This window comes from Armigeres subalbatus, chromosome 1, assembly GCF_024139115.2.
Source record: "Armigeres subalbatus isolate Guangzhou_Male chromosome 1, GZ_Asu_2, whole genome shotgun sequence".
Lineage (NCBI taxonomy): Eukaryota > Metazoa > Arthropoda > Insecta > Diptera > Culicidae > Armigeres > Armigeres subalbatus.
This window is the reverse complement of record NC_085139.1, coordinates 144691097-144716407: the sequence shown is the minus strand read 5'-3', so window position 1 is coordinate 144716407 and position 25311 is coordinate 144691097. Positions and strand designations below refer to the sequence as shown.

At 37.8% G+C, this 25311-nt stretch overlaps 1 protein-coding gene across 7 annotated transcripts in view; it reads right to left on the bottom strand.

Moving 5' to 3' along the window:
- Positions 1-25311, bottom strand: part of LOC134205209 (uncharacterized) — a 98158-nt gene that overhangs the window by 54144 nt on the left and 18703 nt on the right. Inside the window, exons 3-4 of one of the 7 annotated variants that reach the window (XR_009978088.1) lie at positions 4026-4218; positions 3618-3953 (exon numbers count right to left, since the gene is read on the bottom strand). The exons of the other annotated variants lie outside the window; for them this stretch is intronic. The gene's annotated coding sequence lies outside the window, so the exon portion shown is untranslated. Of the gene's footprint in view, positions 1-3617; positions 3954-4025; positions 4219-25311 lie in introns of those variants that run through there. 7 annotated transcript variants of the gene reach the window in all.

Below are 25311 nucleotides of genomic sequence, written 5' to 3'. Positions count from 1 at the left end.
TGTGATACATTAACTTCGGAAAAGATGTAACGTTATACATATCATGCGACGAATGTTTAAAATTATAGCCCTCCACGCAGCCGATGCGCCACCTACCTGTGGGTGCAGAGACCGTTGAGCTTTTGGTTTAAAGCTTTAAACGAGTACCACGGCAGATCTCATTTAGATTTCTGGGCATCTGCAAACACCTCACTCCTTGCTGCTAAATTTGTCCATTTCGCTATTTTGTTTTTCGCAAAATTTCAAAATCGGACAATAGACACAGCAGCGAAGAGAAACCCGTTGGTGCAAATGAGAAGGGATATGAATTTAATTGTTGATTACAAGGTCAAGAGTTGTAGGCTTTGTGTGCGGGTTTTGACGGTCGAGAGTTTGTATAAAATTATATCAGACCATTTCAAGTTCACTCGTTGATCGGAAAAGTTGAAATAAGTGGCCGTTCTAGAAAAGTTGAAAAAACTTAAACCTAAAAAGTGCTAAGTGTGCAAATTGCACTAGGTCGTTGAAGTGAGTTTTTGTACAGCTTATACAAATAACTGATGATTGAATTTAAACGAATTACTCTAAATTAGGTCAATTTATTGAAGTGAGAAACTAAATCTAGTCTCAAAGTACCCTTAATAGCTAGTGCAGCTTTAGCTGTTAGGTACAGGTAAGCAATGACCCTGATGGATTAACAATATTCAAGTGAATTAACATGAATGATTTTGCGTTGAACAGAAAACCCCACTGTTCGACGTGGGTGTTTATGCGGAGCGCTCAGTTTTCGGCGTGACGCACGACGAGTCCAACACGCGGTCACATTCCCCTATCTACGGATACCTACAACGGACAGGAACCACGCTTTTCCACCAAAAGTTACCACCCACCATTCAGCCTGTGGGTCGGCCGGGTAACGCCTGTAGTATACGCCTCCGAGCCCCCTCAGCGCCACCGTGTGTTTGAGCCCGTAGCTAAGGTCGCTGTTACCGCTTGTAACACGGCATCACGTGCATACCCCTGTACGCCATCTCGTGGGAATCGGCAGTTCAAGTCCAAGAGGGAGAACGAAAAACGATTGCATACTTTTCAAAAAAACTCTCGAGCACTCAAAGGCGTTATAGTGCCACAGAACGCGAATGTCTTGCGGTGCTTTTAAGCATTGAGCATTTCAAGCACTTTGTTGAGGGTTCACAATTTATCGTGCAAACGGACGCCATGAGTCTGACGTTCTTACAGACCATGTCCATCGAGTCCAAGTCCCCTCGAATCGCCCGATGGGCACTTAAACTCGCCAAATACGATCTGCTCCTTCAATATAAAAAGGGATCTGAGAACATCCCTGCGGATGCCTTGTCTCGTGCGGTATTCCAGGTGACGTCTGAAATATCAGATCCATACATCTCCCAACTCAAAGGGATGGTCGAAAAACACCCTGATCGGTACTCGGATTTTAAAGTCGTACACGGGAAAATATACAAATATATAACTAATTCCACTATCTTGGAAGATCCCACGTATCATTGGAAGTACGTAGCTCCATTCAGTGAACGTCTCCTGATTATCAAAACCTTACATGAAGAAGCTCATTTAGGGTTCATCAAGACCTTGGCCAAAGTGCGAGAGAGGTACTATTGGCCTCGCATGTCATCGGAAGTCAAACGGTTCTGTGCGACGTGCGAAGTATGTCGGGAGTCGAAAACCCCGAATAAGAATGTCACTCCAATGTGTGGGAAACCCAAGCTATGTTCTCGCCCGTGGGAAATGATCTCGTTAGATTTCCTAGGACCATACCCAAGATCACGCAACGGCAACATATGGCTGCTTGTTGTATGCGACTTCTTTTCAAAATTTGTGATGGTGCAGTGCATGCGCAATGCAACCGCATCAGCAGTCTGTACGTTCCTTGAGAATCTAGTGTTCAAATTGTTCGGTGTACCGTCAGTATGCATATCTGACAACGCCAAAGTTTTCACCTCGGACGCCTTTGAAAGCTTACTGAAGAGGTATCAGGTATCTCACTGGAACCTTTCAGTATACCATCCCGCCCCAAACCCTACTGAAAGGGTAAATCGCGTTATTGTCACCGCCATAAGATGCTCCTTGAGCAAACAGACGGATCACAGAAATTGGGACCAATCGGTGCATGAGATTGCACGAGCCATCCGAACGTCGGTTCACGACAGTACCGGGTTCACTCCATTTTTTGTGAATTTCGGAAGAAACATGATCAGCTCGGGAGACGAGTACGAACAACTCCGTGAAACCAGTGGTAATCCAAAACGAGAACCAGAGCAAATTTCAGATGAATTGAACGAACTATTCAAGGTAGTCAGACAAAATTTACAAGCAGCTTATCAACGATATTCTCAAGCGTATAACTTACGGGCAAATAAAAATCACTCGTTCAATCAGGGAGATGTCGTTTACAAAAAAAATATACACTTGTCAGACAAAGACAAGAATTTTGTTGGGAAATTCGCAAACAAATATACGAAAACACGGATTCGGGAAACCCTTGGAACTAATTCGTATATTTTGGAAGATTTAGACGGAAGACGAATTCCGGGAACGTATCATGCATCGTTCCTAAAAAGAATGTAAAACTTACAGCTATGACGGTGCTGCGCGCCGTGCAGCACATAAACAAACTACGCTTGCCCAAAATAAACACTCCTTCGAGGTGCTACGGCAGCCCGGCGTAGAGATGTCCTCGTGTTTCCTCTCGTCGTGGTCCATTGATGATCCTTCATTCAATGCTTATCATTGATGGAAATCATCGCTTTGGCTATCACAGCCGAATACGTTACGTCCTCCACACACTGTCCAATACACTGCTTGGCCTCGATTATAGTTCACTCGCTAGAATTTAGAAATTTCCAGTATAGAAAACACGAACCACATCACACAAAAATAAATTTACCTTCATTTTCAACCGAGTCTCGTAGTTTAACGATGTGCACATAATTCTACAATAGATACGAGCACAGCTCGCAGAAATAGTACTTTACTAGTCAATTTTCCGGATAAATTTATCAACAAATTCGTTAACTAATTTGAACAAACTTTTCAATATTATTTTCTTTCAACTGATAGCAACTATAGATAGTAGAATCTATAGATGAGCGAAAGCATGGCTGAGTCGATTTTTTTGCCCGTGCACACGCGCATATGACGTCACAGCCCTTAACGTTTGCATTGAAATCGTGACGTCATGCTCGTTTGGAGACACGTTTGACAGTTCGTTTGGAGACAGAGGATTTATCTTCGCTCATCTATATATTCCACTATCTATAATAGCAACGTTTGACAGTCGTTGTCAAGAGTATGCGTTTCGCGTTACAGCACACTGTGCCACCAAAGTACTCTTTAATGGGTGAAAAAGTACCCATTATGAAGTTAACTAGTTCAACTCATTAAAAGAGTAAACACCGTTTACTCATTAATGGGTAAACGAGCTGTACGTCAGTTTGAAGTGTAGTTTTTACTCATTATTCGAAAAAAAAAATTTTCAGTAATGGGTGAATTTTACACTTTATTACGTAAAGAAATAATTTGTAATTTTGAAATTTATTCTTAAATAAGCATGCAGTTTCATACTGAGGTATATTAAACACAAAAAATTCATCTATATAATCTTTATTATATACACATATAAGGTGGACACATAGATTAAATTTGTTTATTCTCTCTTTTGCAGCATTATCCATATATGAGCCTCAAATTGAATGTTCTCGTCTCGGTGCTCGTTTTCAAAGTTTCTCCTATTTTCCTACAGCAGCTGTTGAGGATCCACCACTCCCTACTTGAACCACTCCGTATGGGCATCATATTTACATGTCTAACGCCAGGAGAACCATTTGGAGAATATTATCGATTCGCAGTTGACCTGTCCCGGAATGGCTTGACCTTGCGAGATGCCAATTTTTGTTCTCATATGCAGCGCTGCAAAGTGCTCACCGCGAAATGGCTTTCTATAGTTAGTGAAAGACGGAAGTACAAGATTTTAACGTTGTTACGCAAGTGGACCAAGGAGATGTTCTTACCACAGAAATCTTCTTTCGTGTGTGTCGACATGCAGCAGAGGTAGGGGTCATTAATTTGAGTTCAGGCGGCGCCTCATTGTTTCCACCAAGAATCAGAATGTTCTGCGCAAATGCCGGTCAGCTTGGAGCAAACAGCTAGGATCGCCAAACAAAGCCACTTCCAGCTTCCGACTTCATTAGCAATAACTGTTGACTAAAAAAAAATCTGTCAGAAGGTATTTTAAAAGATTTCAAATTTTCATCTCAGAAGAAAGCTGGATCTTAAGATTTTTCAAACTTGATAGTGGCAGACTAAGGAATTTTTCACCCATTAATGTGTAGTCTCTCGGAACATAGAAATGGGCACAAAACACTCATTATCAGAAAAAATGAAATACCCATTATTTTGACAGTTTCATATGTTGTTAAATAATGAGTGTTTTTTACTCTTTAATGAGTAATGCCAGGTTTACAGTGCAGTTATGCAAAAATCTGACGTTTAGATGCCAAAAGTGTAGATTTTAAAGGTTGTCCAGATTCAAACGTAACACTGTTTGATTTCACTGTACACTCTCACGGAACGTTGTTGGTGTGAGTGACTTATGTATGAATGAAATTGAGAAATAGAAATTAAGAAGGATTACGAACGGTTTCCAATGATAATTGGAGTAAATTAGATTTATATGAAAGCAAAGATTTCTAGAAATATCTGGAGTAAATCGGTTATATAAAAAAAAAATTTCCGGAAATGTTCGGAGTAATTCAGTTAGTACAGTATGGAAGAAAATAAGAATGACGCGATTTAGTAGAGAGGCATGGCTTAGATTAGACTTCTTATAGACGGCATAGAGATGTACAGTGGAAACTTCAAATCAAAGCTTAGTTGGTTTAGTTTATGTTGTAGCATAAAATAATAGTAAGCATTCGAATACCAATACACATCTATAAACTTTTTTTTTAATAATTCGGGTCCGACTAAAAAGTTTCAACTTTAAAAATTTTGAAATTTAAAAAATTTCAAAATTTTTAAAATATTAGTTTGGGCAAATGTAACGTTATACATATCATGCGACGAATGTTTAAAAATATAGCCCTCCACGCAGCCGATGCGCCACCTACCTGTGGGTGCAGAGACCGTTGAGCTTTTGATTTAAAGCTTTAAACGAGTACCACGGCAGATCTCATTTAGATTTCTGGGCATCTGCAAACACCTCACTCCTTGCTGCTAAATTTGTCCATTTCGCTATTTTGTTTTTCGCAAAATTTCAAAATCGGACAAGAGAAACCCGTTGGTGCAAATGAGAAGGGATATGAATTTAATTGTTGATTACAAGGTCAAGAGTTGTAGGCTTTGTGTGCGGGTTTTGACGGTCGAGAGTTTGTATAAAATTATATCAGACCATTTCAAGTTCACTCGTTGATCGGAAAAGTTGAAATAAGTGGCCGTTCTAGAAAAGTTGAAAAAAAAACTTAAACCTAAAAAAGTGCTAAGTGTGCAAATTGCACTAGGTCGTTGAAGTGAGTTTTTGTACAGCTTATACAAATAACTGATGATTGAATTTAAACGAATTACTCTAAATTAGGTCAATTTATTGAAGTGAGAAACTAAATCTAGTCTCAAAGTACCCTTAATAGCTAGTGCAGCTTTAGCTGTTAGGTACAGGTAAGCAATGACCCTGATGGATTAACAATATTCAAGTGAATTAACATGAATGATTTTGCGTTGAACAGAAAACCCCACTGTTCGACGTGGGTGTTTATGCGGAGCGCTCAGTTTTCGGCGTGACGCACGACGAGTCCAACACGCGGTCACATTCCCCTATCTACGGATACCTACAACGGACAGGAACCACGCTTTTCCACCAAAAGTTACCACCCACCATTCAGCCTGTGGGTCGGCCGGGTAACGCCTGTAGTATACGCCTCCGAGCCCCCTCAGCGCCACCGTGTGTTTGAGCCCGTAGCTAAGGTCGCTGTTACCGCTTGTAACACGGCATCACGTGCATACCCCTGTACGCCATCTCGTGGGAATCGGCAGAACTGACGCCAACTAAGACCCAAACGCATGCCTTCGCAACTCTGCGACGGTGTAACTATCACGCGTACGCCTCGGTGTAGCTGCCACGTGTCTGCCGCAGCTCTTGGCGCTTCCAACGGTGAATATCGACGTGTGGGTTCCAGAACCGTTGCCGTTGAAGCCCAGCATGCCCGCAAGCAAAGTTTACCGCTCATCGAAGAAGCTTTCGTCGTAGAAGCCACAAGGTCAGACCCATCTAGTTATTAAGTTTCCTAGAAATAAGATCTAAAACCTTTATACCATCAGAACAGTTAGTGTTGACGTCAACTGAAGATCAGAATAGGCAAAATTGGATGATTTGAATGTCTAAAAATATGAACCATGGTACCATCAACAAAAAGATCTTCTTTTTTTAACTGATTCGAGTTGACGTTTTCTCTTGGAGTAGTCTGATTCGGTTCCGATTTTATTTCCCCGCCTAAATTAGATTAAATCTCCACTCATTCGGGTTTGAATTCAGGAAATGAAAGGATTTTGAGTTTGGTTTGCTGCATGATTGGAAAGTCAGAATGAGATCGGTGTTTGAAACTCATATCAACCCGCCCGAATAGATTGAGTCTTAGCCGCGCAATCCAAAACGCCTCAGCAGCCTCTCCCCTGGAGAGTGGCGCTAAAGCTGCTGTTGGTCTTGAGGAATAAAGCATTCGTTTCAAAGATATTGGAGGAAAATCGCTACCTTCCGTTCCTCCCAGACCTTGTTCTTCAATAACTGCATCCGTTACGGAGGTTGATCCACCGACCTTGACTCTATGGAGTTCGTAGGCTACCTGGAGCCCACGACAACAACAAGAACTACATGGAATACAAACATATACCAAGAGGGGGTCACACAACTTGTTTATTCTTCAATAACTGCCTCCATTACGGAGGTTGATCCACAGACCTTGAATCTATGGAGTTCGTAGACTACCTGGAGCCCACGAAAACAAGAAATACTTGGAATACAAACATATACCAAGAAGGGGTCACAAAACTTGTTTATTCTTCAATAACTGCCTCCATTACGAAGATTGATCTACAGACCTTGACTCTATGGAGTTCGTAGACTACCTGGAACCAATGACAACAAGAACTACTTAGAATACAAACAAACACCATGAAGGCGTCACACAACTTGTTTATTCTTCAATAACTGCCTCCATTACGGAGGTTGATCCACCGACCTTGAATCTATGGAGTTCGTAGACTACCTGGAGCCCACGACAACAACAAGAACTACTTGGAATACACATATATAACAAGAAGGAGTCACGCAACTTGTTTATTCTTCGATAACTGCCTCCACTACGGAGATAGATCCGTAGATCTTGACTCTATGGAGTTCGTAGACTACCTGGAACTCACGACAACAACAAGAACTACATGAAATGCAAACATATTCCAAGAAGGGGTCACACAACTTGTTTATTCTTCAAAAACTGCCTCCATTACGGAGGTTGATCCACCGACCTTGAATCTATGGATTTCGTAGACTACCTGGAGCCCACGACAACAACAAGAACTACTTGGAATACACACATATAACAAGAAGGAGTCACGCAACTTGTTTATTCTTCGATAACTGCCTCCATTACGGTGATTGATCCGAAGATCTTGACTGTATGGGGTTTGTAGACTACCTAGAGCCCACGACAACAACAAGAACTTCTTGGAATACAAACATATGCCAAGAAGGGGTCACACAACTTCTTTATTCTTCGATAACAGCATCCACTACGGAGATTGATTAGAAGACCTTGACTGTGTGGAGTTCGTAGACTACCTGGAACTCACGACAACAACAAGAACTACATGAAAAACAGATATATATCAAGAAGGGGTCACACAACTTTTTTATTCTTCATTAACTGCCTCCATTACGGAGGTTGATCCACAGATCTTGACTCTATGGAGTTCGTAGACTACCTGTAGCCCACGACAACAACAAGAATTTCTTAGAATACAAACATATACCAAGAAGGGGTCACGCAACTTGTTTATTCTTCGTTGACTGCCTCCATTACGGAGATTGATCCGAAGGCCTTGACTGTATAGAGTTCGTAGACTACCTGGAATCAATGACAGCAACAAGAACTACTTGGAATGCAAACATGTTTTAAGAAAAGGTCATTGGATGACCCGGTACATATACTGTGAAAGCATTATATGCTAAGCACCATAAAGAGCATGTACCGTTTTTGAATTTACACGATAGACCTTTGGTTACGTTAGCAGACCATAAGATCTTATTCCAGGGATTTTTTGGATGACTCAGGCTTTTTGGAGACCCAGAATATATACTGTGAACACCGACTATTCTAAGAAGCGCAATGAGCATGTAATATATTCGAAACTGGTCCTTTGGTTACGTGTGTAGACTCTTAAGCCTTACTTCAAAGATTTCTTGTATAACCATGAACAAAAGCTGTAAACCTTGACAATGGGCAAAAAGTATATGAGTTTCTGTTTCCAAAACTGTCAAAATTATCTAAATCGGTTGAAAATTGTTAAAGTTATGAAAATATCAATTTAGTGGAACACGGGTACCCTGTCGGCCATGCACGTGGTAAAAAAAATCAGATGCCCCTCCCCACGTCCCTCCTCACTGTATCAACGTGATTTTCTCACAGATGCTACATTTTATGGAGTTCTCAGATGTCACCGAGTTTCAGCTTTCAGCTATAAAAATTCATTGAAATATCACCACTTGAATTTGAAAAAGGAACACGGGTACCCCGTCGGCCGCATAAGGGTTAAAGGTCGCAATAGCCACCAAATGTCATATTTTAATATTATCTAAAAGTCTGTAGATATTGCAAATAAAATGTAGACATGAGAATAAAAATTATATGATAAAAAAACATTTTTACGGGGCTGTAAACGTAAAAATGTCAAAAAGTAACGGATTTACGAGCTTGGTGTCTTCTACAAAGTTTTTCAGGAGAACTTTTGCTACAACTTTTATGAAGGTTCAAACCTTATATGTTGTGAAGTAAGAAAAAATGAATTTTTCAACTCACTTAGGGGGGGTTGATAAGTAAGATAAATACTTCCAAATAAGCGCCTTAACTTACTGATAAAATGTCTGGAAGACACCTTTACGCTCAATTGCATACTAAAGGTAAAAATAAATAAAATAATCCACAATTTTAGCCACTGTGCAATGTAAACAATAATATCGAACCATTACAAAGTGTAGATGCGTAATTTACAAAACTAGCTAAATACATTCCACAAGGATCTCCTATTCAAAACAAAATTAAGTTGCCATGGCTTTCTAAAGCATTCAAAATAAGTTTAAAAACTGGGCCTGGGACAAAACGTTCGAATGGTGGTGAAAAATGATTCAACTAGTAACAATTAGCAACCCTATAACCAGAGACCGGCGGAGTGAAAAACTGTAGAAATGGCAACGTATGAAAATGCATGAAATCGTGAAAATAACACTGGCAGCACTTGAACTTTTTGCTTGCTTCTTATGGAAGCAAAAAGTAAACAAGTCGAATTGGAACTGCTTTTGACGGTTCGATTGGAAACAAGATGGCGTCTTCGCCGATCTCTTATTCTAGTATTTCTAGTAACAATCATGTAAAATAATGGTGAACGCATGGTTGTTTGTTTTGTATTAATGGATGAGCAATTCTCTGTGATATCGAAGATCGATCTATTTTTCTATTTCTTGGTTTCCATAAAATTTTGCATATACATTTTTTGTGATCAAACAACATAATATGCATCATCGGTTTGTCATTTTGACTCTAGCCTAACTTTTGACAAGGGCCCAAGCAAAAACACCTTGGACACTTTCAAAAAAATTTAACTTGAAAACGGCTATTTCTTAATTCATGCAAGGCTAAAACAAATTGAATACAAATTCATGCCAAAAGGTTAAAACATGTACACTGCGTTTGATCTACTTTTGGGCAATGATAGTCTAGGCATCCTTTTTATCGTAATTTTTGTAATTTTCAAATTTATTTCCTATATTTGTCCATCGATTGATCCATCTTCAATATTGAATAGAAGCCTTTGGCTAAATGATATACCAAACATTAGTAAGGTTGAAGGTTCTCCACCATCTCACACCATGAGAATGGCCAACAACTACTTCATTACTAGCATTTGTCAATAAACATCAACGGTTCAGTAAAATTTAATTCTAGGTTGAAAAGATTCGAAAATGATTGAAAATTAAAAAAATCAGTATATTTTATCTTATAACTGCTGTATCTCAGGAACGGTAGCACTTAAGAAAAAAAAATACTGCGTACCTTTTACATTGGGAATTTCACGTACTTTCATTAAATTGAGTCGATAAAAACGTAAAAAAATATATTTCGACCATTTTTAAAAAACCAACCTATTTGAAAAAAATAAAAAAATTTTGGCCCATCATTTCTTTATTATGACCCATAGTGCAAAAAAGTATATATATTATCGGCTACAACATATCAAAAAAAAATTGAAAAACTTGTTTTTGAGTAAATGTATTTTTAAGTTTTCTTTTCAATGATTGAAGAATTTTTTTTTCACAGTGTATTTTTTACACATAGCCCCAACTATTACCTAAAACATTGTCGAAGACACCAAAGGCGTTTTCAAATTATTTTTTTTTGAAAGTTTTCAAGGTGTTTTTGCTTAGGCCCTCGTCAAAGATTAGGCTTGAGTCAAAATGGCAAACCAATAATGTCAATTATGTTTTTTGATCACAAAGAATGTTTCACAGAAAGTTGCTCGGATTGAACAACAATCTTACGGGTGAGGTGAAAGATTGGCAAATCGTTAAATCTAAGTGAAAATTAAAGGATTCTGCTTATTTTTTCCATTGCAGCTCAATAATGAATAACTAATATTGAATTGTAATAGTAATTTTCGTTCATAAATGTCTTACTATGTCTAAATTAGGGTCTAAATTAGGGTATGAGCAATAAATAATTATAAAATTTCCACAAATAAAACAAAATTTCCATAAACTATTAAGAACTTTCCACAAAACAAAAATAAACTAGCACTTTTAAAAGCAAAACTTGCAATTCTAAAAGAAGAATTTTCCATAAATTAAAGAAATCAAAATGTTCCACGGAAAAAATACAAAATTTCCATAATTAAATCAATAGGTATTAGCATTAAACAATTACAAAATTTTCCTTAAAATACATATTATATTTAATAAAGAGCAATAAAAAAATAAGAAAATTTCCATAAAAAAAATACCAGAAAGCAATATAGCTGATTAAATTTTACATGAACTTTAAACGCTTTCAAAGAAGAGGTCATCTATGGAAAAAAAGCACAGTTTGATTGCTTTTTTATATTTCTTTATGGAAATTTTCTTATTTTTTTTATTGATCATTTTGCGGAAAATTTTTATTTTTTTATGGAAAACATATTTATTTTGTGGAAAATTTTGTAATTGTATATTACTAATATTGATTTATTTATGGAAAACTTGTAGTTTTTCCGTGGAACATTTGAATTCTTTATGGAAAATTCTTCGTTTATAATTGCAATTTTTGCTTTTAAAAGTACTAATTTATTTTTGTTTTGTGGAGATTTCTTAATTGTTCAAGAAAATTTTGCATTATTTGTGGAAAGTTTATATTTATTTATTGCTCATACCCTGATTTCTTTATTGGCAATTTTCTATTTTCTTATGGGAATTTTCTAATTGTTTAGGGGGAGTATTTATTTTAATCAACGAGGGCAACGAGCTCCGCAAAAGGTAAAACCCTTCCCGCCTATCGTTCTTTGGAATTTAGTACCTGGCATAAGATCACCATTGTTATCCGAATCCCTATTTCTCATTTCCACGCTATGGCAGCTAAATATTCATTTACTTTGCTGCACATCCACCAACTTGTTTTTTATTTTGGCAAAATATGATGTAAACTCTGACGCCATCTGAAAGAGGCGAATTCCAATCGCATGTACATTAGAGTGATTCAAATTTTGACTCTTTTGCCCCCTGATGCTTAAACGATTGCGTTTGCCATTTTATTAATCCTTCTATATTTTGAGCTAATTTGTATCTAATTTGAGTGAGCACGCGTAGTTTGAAGTTTGTTCGAAAATTATTATGAAAACAGTAACTTTTATGCAAAACCGTTCCCCATCGCTTCCTATCAAGCTCTAAAAGCTTATGAGTACATCGGCACCATAGACTACTTTCCCAAAAAAACAGGTCGTCTTTGTTGTGAAACGATGTGATACTTGCAAGAAAAGTTATTATGGGGAATACTAAATCGTGGGATATTTAACTTAACATGTAAAAGAATAACATCTGTATCAATAATGATCATTTTTGTTTTATTCATAACTTTGCTTCCAACAACAACTGCCTTTCAGCTTAGGAAGTATTCTATGTAGTCAATGTGTTGGTTATATATAAATAGATCGTGGGCCACCTCACGGAACGGTATTTCTCATAAGGGTTAATTTGCACAGTAATTTCCATACAAACTTTAAACGACGTGTGCACAATCAAATTACATCCAAATTTGTTAAAAATTTAGGAGGATTATTAGAACGGTAAATACAATCGTTCAAGCATCGGGGGGCAAAAAAATCAAAATTTGAATCACTCTAATGTGCATTCTATTAAATCGAATATCTTTTTAACATCTTCTTCTTCTTCTTCAATGGCTCCACATTCCGACTGGAGCTTGGCCTGCTTTTCAATTATTTTATTCAATTAGCGTTTCCTCAGTAAAAGAAACGTACTAAACTTGTCTTAGACGGTTGTTTCCTCAGTTTTCAAATTGAAAGCTTTTCCATGCCCGCCATTGCATGAGTATGTATCTTGTGTGGCAAGTACAATGGATACACTATGTCCAGGGTTCCGAGAATGTTCCCAACATCCTAGGCCAGACCGAGAATTGAACGCACCATCTCCGGAGCGGAGAACCCTTTGGCACGCAAGACTACTGGAAATTTTTTAACATATTGAAGGTTTTTTAAGAAATATTTGTTCAAACGGGTTTCTCGTAAGCAGTTAATCGATTCTTACGCGAATACACATTTTCGTCCCTGATGACGGTTAATTACGGTTGGTTTATATATGGTTTTTAAGACGTATCAGATCAATTCAATTCCAAAAAGTTTCTTCTTACAAGGAGTTTAATTTCCATTTCTGTTTTTCTTTCTACAATTGCTAGTGGTTCCTAATTAATTTTTCCTTAGAATCTGCGTGAATCTAGAACTAGTGACGAATAGATTGACAAAGGAATCTACAACTAGCTGCGTTGAATTATACTCATGTCTTTTAAAAATAGAATTAAACTTAAAATTAAAAGTTAAGCAAATGTTAGTAAATTAAAAATATTAACACAACGACGACATTCGAAATTATATGCCAAACATTAGTTCCTACGTACATACTATCACCAACGTGAATGCTACACACATAGAGCTACGACATCCCACAATTGCTGGGAGGGTTCGAGCTGCCGGATTAATGCTGTTGATGTCAACCCAACTCTTGCAGACACTCACTTGTTACAACGACCTAGACCAGTTTATAAACGAACGCACGGGTCATGCCGTTCGATGTGTCATCATCATGAGATGTTCATTGATAAAATAGAGAAGCATCGCACTGCGGTAAGTGTTTCTGCATAATTGAGGGAAGTCGGATTATTAACTCATCAATCAAATCAAGCAACCGAACCTTTAAAAGCGAATAACATCCCTCAGCCAGTGCGTGTGTTATCAATTTTCCGTAGCATCAAACGGCAATGATTGCCTCCGGATCAATGGCTCTTTCCAATAGTTTTTGCTGGCATCATTATTCAAGAAGTGGGTGTATCTCCTATACAGTGAAGCCGTTCAACCGAGAAAAAAGTGATTTTGCGATGAATGGGTTGTGGGTTGAGATATTCAATTAGATATATTGGCATGATAAAGCATGGCTTGAATGCTATCTGATGCGAAAAGTGACCATTATACTATGCTACTTTCAAGTCAGTAACCACAACATTATTTGAGGGTAGAACGATCTTCCATAGAAGTCTCGGAATCTCCAAAAGCGCTTTGTAGGGTATTTGTTCTGTTATTAATAATACTAAAAGGAGCAATTTCGAAATGATATGTCTCGTTTTTTATTGCTATTACATGTGCTTCTGCTAAAATAAAAACCTTGAATAATCCACCTAGCGGAAATAGTGTCTTTCTCGTGCATTATAAAACAATAGTATTTTGATCATAACTTTTGAGCCCTCTGTCTGAACAGGCCAATATTCAATAGGAAATAATTGGACCGGATTCCCCGTCGAATGCAGGGCACAACACGTAACTAAACCCGGTGAAAAATTGATCATTTCCGAATGTTCAAATCTGTTTTAGCGTCTGTTTCGTTCACTAAGGAGATGTGGCGCACTACTGCGTCTATTCTTTATGTTTGGGGCAGCTGCTCATGATTCCAGACGCAGCAAGGGCTCAGCAAAACTGTATTCTATTTCTATTATTGATTGTTATGGAATTTTAAATTCGGACGTTCTTTATGTTGATGAAAACATTATCGTTAGTTCGAACATAGTCGATTTTTTTTTCCTGTTTCTTGATCTCCATGTGACCTTGTGAATATTTTTGCGTACGAAGAAGTTGTTTTGGTGCAGTATTCCGCGTTTGGTATCAAAGTTTGCGCATAGTTGGTCGATGTGCAGATTATTCGACTCGATGACCGGTTTCACAATGCTACCTGATTGAAATGAAAGCCTATAACAATTTTCAGGCCTGGTATTGAGTCCCTTTCAAATGATTAGTGTACGCTGATGACGTTGATGTTGACGAAACTCCTCCGGTTGTATATCTTTACATTAATTAACTACCATCAAATCAAGCGTTGGCATCTTGCCCAGCACTATGACGCCAGTTCCAAGCTTGTTGGACTGGTGTTGAAAAAAGCCGCTCGAAACCGACTTTTCCACACTTTCTTTTTTTGTGTACGAGAGAATCACAACGTCAAAGTTGTAATTTGTCGTAGACTATCCTGTCCTATCCATATTGCAAGCTTCCAATCTAAATGGAAACGGTATGAAAGCCCATTTTTAGTTCTAGCAATTCGTAGAACATGAGGACTGTATGGAAAGATGGAAAGATGCAAAGTAGGACTTATGATAAATGGAACGGGTCTGGGATTGAACCCACCTCCTGCGTATGAGGAAAAGTGGTAGCCATATTGCCATCAAGCCCGTTTGAAGTATTTTTTTTATAAATTTGTAGAATTTTGCAATTTAATTTGAAACCACATTTTAATATGCTAAATGCATATTTACATAAATTATATAAATCATATAATTGATTGAAACTTTTCAAAAACTGAACAAATGAAAGTTACATAAAACAATCACCCCGTCTAAAGGTGGTCTTGGGGCGTTAGAGGGTTAATAGTCATCCCATCGTTTTCAGCAAAAAAAACAACGAACAAACAACAGCTGAGACATCTTGTTCAGCAGAAAGGTCCATCAATATTATTGTAGAGATGATAATATTTACACAATGTTCGACAAGATTGACAGCCACAACAGTCCATAGCGGTGCAGAGGGTGTGAGGGTACAACCGAATGATTAATGATGCCATTCTTCTCATTTCTCCCCATTTGCTCCACTAGATGACTAGAAATAGTAGAGTTTGTAGCTATAGTGAAAAAGGTTGATGCGTTTCTCACCTTTAGAGCACAGTATTAAAGGTACACAAGCGGTATGGGAGGCTTTGTAAGGGCCGACTCATCTCACGTACATTTCCCTATTTTGCTAAGCACATTATGCCAATGATATGACAACTGCGTTACACTCTTTAGAACTCCGTATGTAACAGAAACCGCCTTTTGTTTAGGTTTAGTAATTATAGATGATGTAACGTTGCTGTTAAGCATTACGTGAAAACAAGTCATCATTGTTTCATCGGTTCGAAATGTTCCCACTCTTTCAGTGCCCCCACGCCTTCCTCATTGTGGTTGAAACATTTGCATATCGATCTGATCTTTACTTTTCGCACTACCACACATCCATATGTGTTGCAAGGGATCGAATTTACAAGTTACAATATTTTTCTGATGCCTCTTTGAAACAATTGAAAAACATTATTTCTTAGTTAGAATGCAAAGGTGTAATAACTGTCTCATTACGCTGATTTATTTTAATCAACGGCTTCTTCCGTTCATAAGAAAGTTTATTATTGAGAAATGGATTTACGAATTTCAGGTAGCATATTTTTACCAATTTAATTTATGCAATTTGAGCCAAGCGCTACAGCAGCAGACTTTCCAGAAAGAACGACGGCAACGGACTAATGTAATCATTTCAAGAACTGGCTTGTTACAACAACTGAACAAGATAGACCTGTGGATGTATAAATGTTCTTATTGGTCGGTTTCTCTTTCGCTCCAGTATCAAACTCGAAAGTTGGAATTATCCCGAACAATGCGAGGCAATAAATTAAACGCATAGACGTAGCAAATAATTAAAAGCTTTACCGATGCCACGTAACGCTGCGGTTGAATATTAAAAAAGCTGTAAAAAGCTTAGCTAGCGACAGATACATTTTTAATTAAACTCTGGTTTATGTGTCCGCTTGCTGGATTTCATCATGCTCAGGATGGATTCACCGTCATTATAAATTGAAATCATGAGACATGAAAGATTTAAATGAATATTGCGTTCTTCGGATGCCCTTGACAATGTGTGCTTCCAACATCGGTATGTATCTGGAGCAAATATGATACAGAATTACTGGGACGCATGTCTGCACGTTGTCATATCTGTTTCAAAGATCGCAAATTTCAGATTTCTAGAATAAATTAAATGACCTGTATTTTCATAAAAGTATTAAAGTTTAACAAGAAGGTATTGTGTACACTTTTCAATCTTAACCATATTTCATACAGATGGACAGATTCAAGTACACGTTTTGGAAGATAAGGAAGTTTTCCACAATTAGAGGCAGAAGTATGGACTCGATAGTTCCGAAATGGCAAGCATGAAGAATTTGAGGGAGAGTAGCCTAATATGCACCCTTTGAACTTCTAGATGTTTTCACTTATTTAAACCAGAATACCTAACCATTTCAACATACAGATGCAAAATTTACAAATCTAGTTACATTTCATTATAATTTATTACTAAAAAAAGGTTTTTGTAACTGACTAACATATTTAAAATATGTTTTCGAAATGCCCGAATGATGGTGCAAAATTACTCAACAGCATGAGAAATAAATGACGAACGTATCGTTGTTCATTCATTCTAACAGATAGAACGAAAATTCTACGGGGGAGGTGAATTAATCACAAGTCGTTTAATTTCAGTGAATATAAAGGGAGTTTTCTCAATCTTTTCGCTGCAGCTTGATAGTGTATACAGAATTATAATAGTAATAGTATCTCTTCTCTTCTACCAAACAGTTCTTCCAATTTGCTACAATAATTGTCTAATTCAGCCAAAGCTTAATTCTTCTTGTTTTGCAGATTTGTTAAATTGTAAAGTTTTCTCAAATCTCTCGATAATCAACTCTCACGTTTATTTTGTTTGCATCCAACAACGAGCTCTAGCTATTTATTTAGTTATTCAGATTGTAGACTCATTTTACTGAATTCGTTTGTACTTCCAGAAAAAAATCTCTCTGATTTTCCTTGGGATATTTTGTCTTATTACTACAGGAAATGTGTCCAGATTCCCCTGAAAATAAGTCTCAATTTCCACGGAAAATTTATCTAAAACATTCACTGCACACGGAACCGATCGCCACGAATGTAGTTGCGAATGTGAGGTTTACTTAAAGTAGTGAACTGTTAGTTTGAAAAACTGCCAACATTTCGGTCAAAATGATGTATTCTGTTGAAAAAAACTTGTTTCGTACTGGAAGTGACGCAGGGTGTTGAGTTCTGGCAAAATCGAAAGATTTAGTGCCGAGTTCTTCAAAAACTATTTTGTGTTGTTTTCTCGGAATTGTGTAAAATGGATATGCAGCTTATCAAACAAATAATTCAAGTGTACTCAAACCATCCTTTACCTAAAAATATTCCGCAAAATGGGACGGACAGATAGCAAGTTGAACGTGTTTGTGTCTGTTGAATAATAAAATACAAATAAGACAAATAAGACAAATATGACAAATAAGACAAATAAGACAAATAAGCCAAATAAGACAAATACGACAAATAAGACGAATGAGACAAATAAGACAAATAAGACAAATAAGATAAATAAGACAAAGAGGACAAATAAGACAAAGAAGACAGAGAAATAAGAAGTAAGAAGTGAGAAGTGAGAAATAAGAATTGAGAAGTGAGATATAAGAAGTTAGAAGTGAGAAAACATGAGTGAGAAATTGAGTGAAAGTGAAAAGTGAGAAATACGGAATGAGAAGTGAGAAGTGCGAAATAAGAAGTGAGAAATGAGTAGTGGGAAGCGAGTTCGAAGTGAGAAACGAAGTGCGACGTAAGAAGTGAGAAGTTTATAATGGGAAGTGAGAAAAGAGAGGTGAGAAGTAAGATGTTAGAGTGAGAAGTTTGAAGTGAGTGTGAAAAGTGAGAAGTGAAAAGTTTGAGAAAGTATGAGGAGAAAAGTGGTAAGTGAGAAATGAGAAGTCAGATGTGGAATAGGAAAAGCTATAAGTGAGAAGTGGAAAACGAGAAGTGAGAAGTTCGCAGTGAGAAAAGAGATGTACAAAGTGATAAGTGAGAAATGAATAGTTAGAAGTGAGAAGTGAGTAGTGAGAAAAGGAAAGTAATAAGTGAGATGTCTGAAAAGAGAAGTATGAAATAAGTAGTGAGAAGTGAGAAATGAGGAATAAGAGGTGAGTTTTGAGAAGGGTGTGGTAAGAAGTAAGAAGTGAGGACCGAGGAAGGAGAAATGAGAAATGAGATTTTTTTCTTTTCTTCTTTCTTTTTTCATCTTCCTCTTGTCTTTCTTCTCCTTTCTGTTATATGTACATCTCTCCACTCACTACTCAACAACTTGCTTCTCAGTGCTGATTTATCACATCTCACTCCTCATCTCTTGCTTCTGTTTCTATCACTACTCACACCGTACTTCTCATTTCATACTTTTCACTACTCACATGTTACTGCACACATCTCACTACTCAGTACTCACTTTCTTTCTACTCACTACGCATTTCGAACATCTCATTTCTCATTTCTCCATTTTCCCTGTTCACTATTCACTTAGAACATCTCACTTCTCACTTCACTTAATGAGGAAACAAATTTTAACTGATCGGCTTTTGCATGCGGCCAAATACAAATGTGTGTTTTATCTCGATACCTCCCTAACTCGATGGTCCCTTGCTAATCGAGTACGGGAGAGTTCACTGTAAGACAAATGAGACAAATAAGACAAATAAGACAAATAAGACAAAAAAGACAAAAAAACAAAAAAGACAAATAAGTGACGTATCAGGAGTGAAAAGTGAGAAATATGAAGCAAGAGTAAAAGGTGAACAGTGAGTAGGGAGATAATTGTAAGAAGTGGGAAGTGAAAATGAGATGTGTAAAGTGAGATGTGTGAGAAGTGAGAGTAAGTAATAAAAATCGAGAAATTAGAATTAAGAAATAAGAGTCATTAGATGAGATAGATGCGAATTAAAAAAATGAGAAGTGAATAAAATGAGAACTAGTTTGAAGTGAGGAAATGGAAGTGGAGTCAGTAGTTAGTATAAAAACTGAGGGATAAGAAATAAGAATTGAAAAGTAAACAATTAATCCTTTTTCATTGTTCCTTTTTTATTTTTCTTGTTTCTTCTTTTTCCTTCTTGCTTCTTCTTCTTCTTCCTTTTCTTCTTCCTTCTTTTGCATCTTTTTTCATCCTTTCTTCAATATTCCTCCCTCTACTTCAATTTCTTTCTTCCTTCTTCTGCCATCCTTCTTCAGGTTTGCTTCGTCTTTCACCCATCTTTCTTCTGCCTTTTTTCTAATTTTTCACTTTTCAATTCTCGCTCTTCACTTCTCAGTTATCATCTCTCACTCTATTATTCTCACTGCTCATATATCAGTTCTCACACTCACTTCTCATCAGTTACTTTTCACTTCTCTCTTCTCACTTCGAACATCTCACTTATCACTTTTCACTACTAACTTCTCGCTTGTCATTTCTTACTATTCATTTCGCATTTCACACTTTTGGATTCGGTCAAATGACCCTAAACTCTTGAACCAGGCTCAAGAGAGGAGCTAAGCGTAATAGACTAGTCAAGGACGAGAACAACGATACGTTAGTCAGTTCAAGGAGGGACATCGGTAATCTCCCACCACCGGTTTGTATCGGTGGTGACCACCACAAAACGATACTAGCAGAAATATTCGTAGAAGTATCGTGGCAGGAAATCGTACGAACTTGGATTTAGACGCCCCGATCGAATAGTGTTCACCGTCAACCCCAACTGACTATCTCAATGTGCTGCACATATTATATTTATGGTGGGGAACAGATGAAGGAAGAGTTAAGTGAGCCAGGTATTACGTCAGCTTTAGAAAAATCCATCCAAAATTCATCAAAATATACTCACGATAAGCTAGATTTCTGAAATGCAAAAATTAGTATCAACTAAAGTGTATAATTAATAGGCGAGGTCTACTCGATACTGGAAGCTTGCTACGATTCGTAGCTGTAGTACTTTTTCAAGTGTCACAATCCTCAAAATATTGTACATTCCATTAGAATCCAATCATATGATAAAATTCTAATGCAAATGCTGGCATACAACCACAATAATAATTAGACAACTAGACTAGGAAACAAAGAAAAAAGAAATAAGAAAACTAAACGTAAGTGAACACTATCTATAACTGACAATTATCTAATGAATTATGTTATTTACAGATTTTTTTTAAATATACATACATACAGCCTATTAAGAAACTTGGAATATCTTATTCCCTGTTGGCCAACATTAACATTGAATCAATCATCAAAAGCTGTTGGCCTAGGTCTTCGGCTTCTCGACAAATAATGGTTTAAATTTTGGCAGTACACTAAGGTTTTTTTACGTCGCTCCATGTACCGCGTAAAAAAAAACCGCGTTATTTAAAGAAAACGACGTAAAAAAAACCGCGTTATTTCAAAAAAAAAACGACGTAAAAAAAACTATTGGGGGACTTAGAAAATTTTATATGATGGTGCCTACTGGGGACTTTTAAATTGGGACTTATAATGGATGGGGCTTCTTCCTATTTGTTTGCTAGGTGTTGTTTGTAGGTCATATTACGCGTGATATGGTACATGGTTTTTGTGATATATAACCAAGAATGTGTTCCGATCTATGCTCAAGCTCATCCAAGAATCTCCTGAAATAAGGCCTTGAGATCTATAAAGATCTGTCCTCTTGTTTCAAATATGGTACTTGCTCTGTGTGACTCATAGAATAGATTGTGTTCAAAGCCTAAGTTATTGGTCATCCAAAAAAATCCCGAAGCAAGGCCTTTAGATCTACACGCGTAACCAAAGATCTGTCCGCCTGTTTCAAATATGGTACATGCTCTGTGTGACTCATAGAACAGATTGTGTTCAAAGCCTAAATCCCGAAGAAAGGCCTTTAGATCTACACGCGTAACCAAAGATCTGACGGCCTGTTTCAAATATGGTACATGCTCTGTGTGACTCATAGAATAGATTGTGTTCAGAGCATAAGTTCTTGGTCATCCAAAAAAATTCCGAAGTAAGGCCTTTAGATCTATACTCGTAACCAAAGATCTATCAGCCTTTTTCAAATATGGTACATGCGCTGAGTGACTCATAGAAAAAAAATTGTCAAAGCCTAAGTTCTTGGTCATCCAAAAAATTCCGAAACAAGGCCTTTAGATCTACACGCGTAACCAAAGATCTGTCCGCCTGTTTCAAATATGGTACATGCTCTACGTGACTCATAGAATAGATTGTGTTAAAAGCATAAGTTCGTGGTCATCCAAAAAGATTCCGAAGTGAGGCCTTTGGATCTATACGCGTAACCAAAGATTTGTCCGCCTATTTCAAATATGGTACATGCTCTGTGTGACTCATAGAATAGATTGTGTTCAGAGCATAAGTTCTGGGTCATCAAAAAAAATCCGAAGTTAGGCCTTTAGATCTATACGCGTAACCAAAGATCTATCAGCCTGTTCCAAATATGGTACATGTTCTGAGTGACTCATAGAAAAGATTGTGTTCAAAGCCTAAGTTCTTGGTCATCAAAAAAAAAACGAAACAAGGCCTTTAGATCTACACGCGTAACCAAAGATCTGTCCGCCTGTTTAAATATGGTACATGCTCTATGTGACTCATAGAATAGAATAGATTGTGTTCAAAGCCTAAGTTCTTGGTCATCCGAAAAAAAACCGAAGTAAGGCCTTTAGATCTACACGCGTAACCAAAGATCCGTCCGCCGGTTGCAAATATGGTACATGCTCTGTGTGACTTATAGAACAGATTGTGTTCAAAGCCTAAGTTATTGGTCATCCAAGTAAATCCCGAAGCAAGGCCTTTAGATCTACACGCGTAACCAAAGATTTGTCCGCCTATTTCAAATATGGTACATGCTCTGTGTGACTCATAGAATAGATTGTGTTCAGAGCATAAGTTCTGGGTCATCAAAAAAAATCCGAAGTTAGGCCTTTAGATCTATACGCGTAACCAAAGATCTATCAGCCTGTTCCAAATATGGTACATGCTCTGAGTGACTCATAGAAAAGATTGTGTTCAAAGCCTAAGTTCTTGGTCATCAAAAAAAAAACGAAACAAGGCCTTTAGATCTACACGCGTAACCAAAGATCTGTCCGCCTGTTTAAATATGGTACATGCTCTATGTGACTCATAGAATAGATTGTGTTCAAAGCCTAAGTTCTTGGTCATCCGAAAAAAATCCGAAGTAAGGCCTTTAGATCTACACGCGTAACCAAAGATCCGTCCGCCGGTTGCAAATATGGTATATGCTCTGTGTGACTCATAGAACAGATTGTGTTCGAAGCCTAAGTTATTGGTCATCCAAATAAATCCCGAAGCAAGGCCTTTAGATCTACACGCGTAACCAAAGATCCGTCCGCCGGTTGCAAATATGGTATATGCTCTGCATGACTCATAGAATAGATTGTGTTCAAAGCATAAGTTATTGGTCATCCAAAAAGATTCCGAAGTAAGGCCTTTAGATCTATACGCGTAACCAAAGATCTACCAGCCTGTTTCAAATATGGCACATGCTCTGTGTGACTCATAGAATAGATTGTGTTCAGAGCATAAGTTCTGGGTCATCCAAAAAAATTCCGAAGTAAGGCCTTTAGATCTATACGCGTAACCAAAGATCTATCAGCCTGTTTCAAATATGGTACATGCTCTGCGTGACTCATAGAATAGATTGAGTTCAAAGCATAAGTTCTTGGTCATCCAAAATTTTCCGAAGTAAGACCTTTGGATCTCTGGATTCTGGAACCCATTTTGATGAGCTCAGCTGCGACACCATCCTTACCAGCTGCTTAATTGGTCTTTAGCTGTCTGATGGCATCCTTAACTTCCCTCAGGGTATGGGCAGAATTCCGTTTTGTAGGCTAAACGGTGATTATGCTTAAGCTGAAGAACCGGTCTTTGATCCTCAACCTGCACATTCTCTCATGAATCGGTCACCACCAGATCGCGCCTTTGAATATCGCCCATCACTATGGGGACAAGAAGGCGAGGTACACAGTCTATTATATGAACCACACAGAGCATGTACCATATTTGAAAAAAGCCGATAGATCTTTGGTTACTCGTGTAGATGTAAAGGGCTTACTTTGGAACTTTTTTGGATGACCAAGAACTTATGCCCTCCTTAGCCGTGCGGTAAGACGCGCGGCTACAAAGCAAGACCATGCTGAGGGTGGCTGGGTTCGATTCCCGGTGCCGGTCTAGACAATTTTCGGATTGGAAATTGTCTCGACTTCCCTGGGCATAAAAGTATCATCGTGTTAGCCTCATGATATACGAATGCAAAAATGGTATCTTGGAAACCTCGCAGTTGATAACTGTGGAAGTGCTTAATGAACACTAAGGTGCAAGGCGGCTCTGTCCCAGTGTGGGGATGTAATGCCAAAAAGAAGAAGAAGAAGAAGAAGAACTTATGCGTTGAACACAGTCTATTCTATGAACCACGAAGAGCATGTACCATATTTAAAACAGGCTGATAGATCTTTGGTTACGCATGTAGATCTAAAGGCCTTACTTCAAGGAGCTCTTGGATGACCAAGAACTAATGCTTTGATTACAATCTATCCTATGAGTCACATATAGCATGTAGCATATTTGAAACAGGTGGTTAAATCTTTGGTTACACGTGTAGATCTGAAGGCCTTACTTCAAGTTTTTGGATGACCAAGAACTTATGCTTTGAATACAATCTTTTCTATGAGTCACACAGAGCATGTACCGTATTTGAAACAGGCGAACAGATCTTTGGTTACGCGTGTAGATCTAAAGGCCTTGCTTCGCGATTTTTTGGGTGACCAATAACTTAGGCTTGAAACACAATCTATTCTATGAACCACACAGAGCATGCACCATATTTGAAACAGGCGGATAGATCTTTGGTTACGCGTATAGATCTAAAGGCCTTACTTCGGATTTTTTTCGGATGACCAATAACTTATGCTTTGAACACAATCTATTCTATGAGTCACCCAGAGCATGTACCATATTTGAAACAGGCGGACAGATCTTTGGTTACGCGTGAAGATCTAAAGGCTTTGCTTCGGGATTTTTTTGGATGACCAATAACTTAGGCTTTGAACACAATCTGTTCTATGAGTTACACAAAACATGTACCATATTTGAAACAGGCGGACGGATCTTTGGTTACGCGTGTAGATCTAAAGGCCTTGCTTCGGGATTTTTTTGGATGATCAATAACTTATGCTTTGAACACAATCTATTCTATGAACCACACAGAACATGCACCATATTTGAAGCAGGCGGATAGATCTTTGGTTACGCGTGTAGATCTCAAGACCTTTCTTTGGAAGTTTTCTGGATGACCAAGAACTTATGCTTTGAATCAGGCATTGCAATATCATCTGAGCACAGGATATCATCTTTACTTGTGCAAAGATATTATCCCTAATCAAACAGCACTCTGGAAAGATATTATCATTTGAGCATTTGATGATGATCCTGATAGCCAGCGTGGTTCGGGGTTTGTTCACGTTGCGAGGGCGTTGCTACAACAAAAGTAGTGAAAAACTTTTCTCCATGGCGAACATTGCACTCTGTTTACTGAGCAGATAGATAACTAAGTTAGATATCCCAGCATATCAT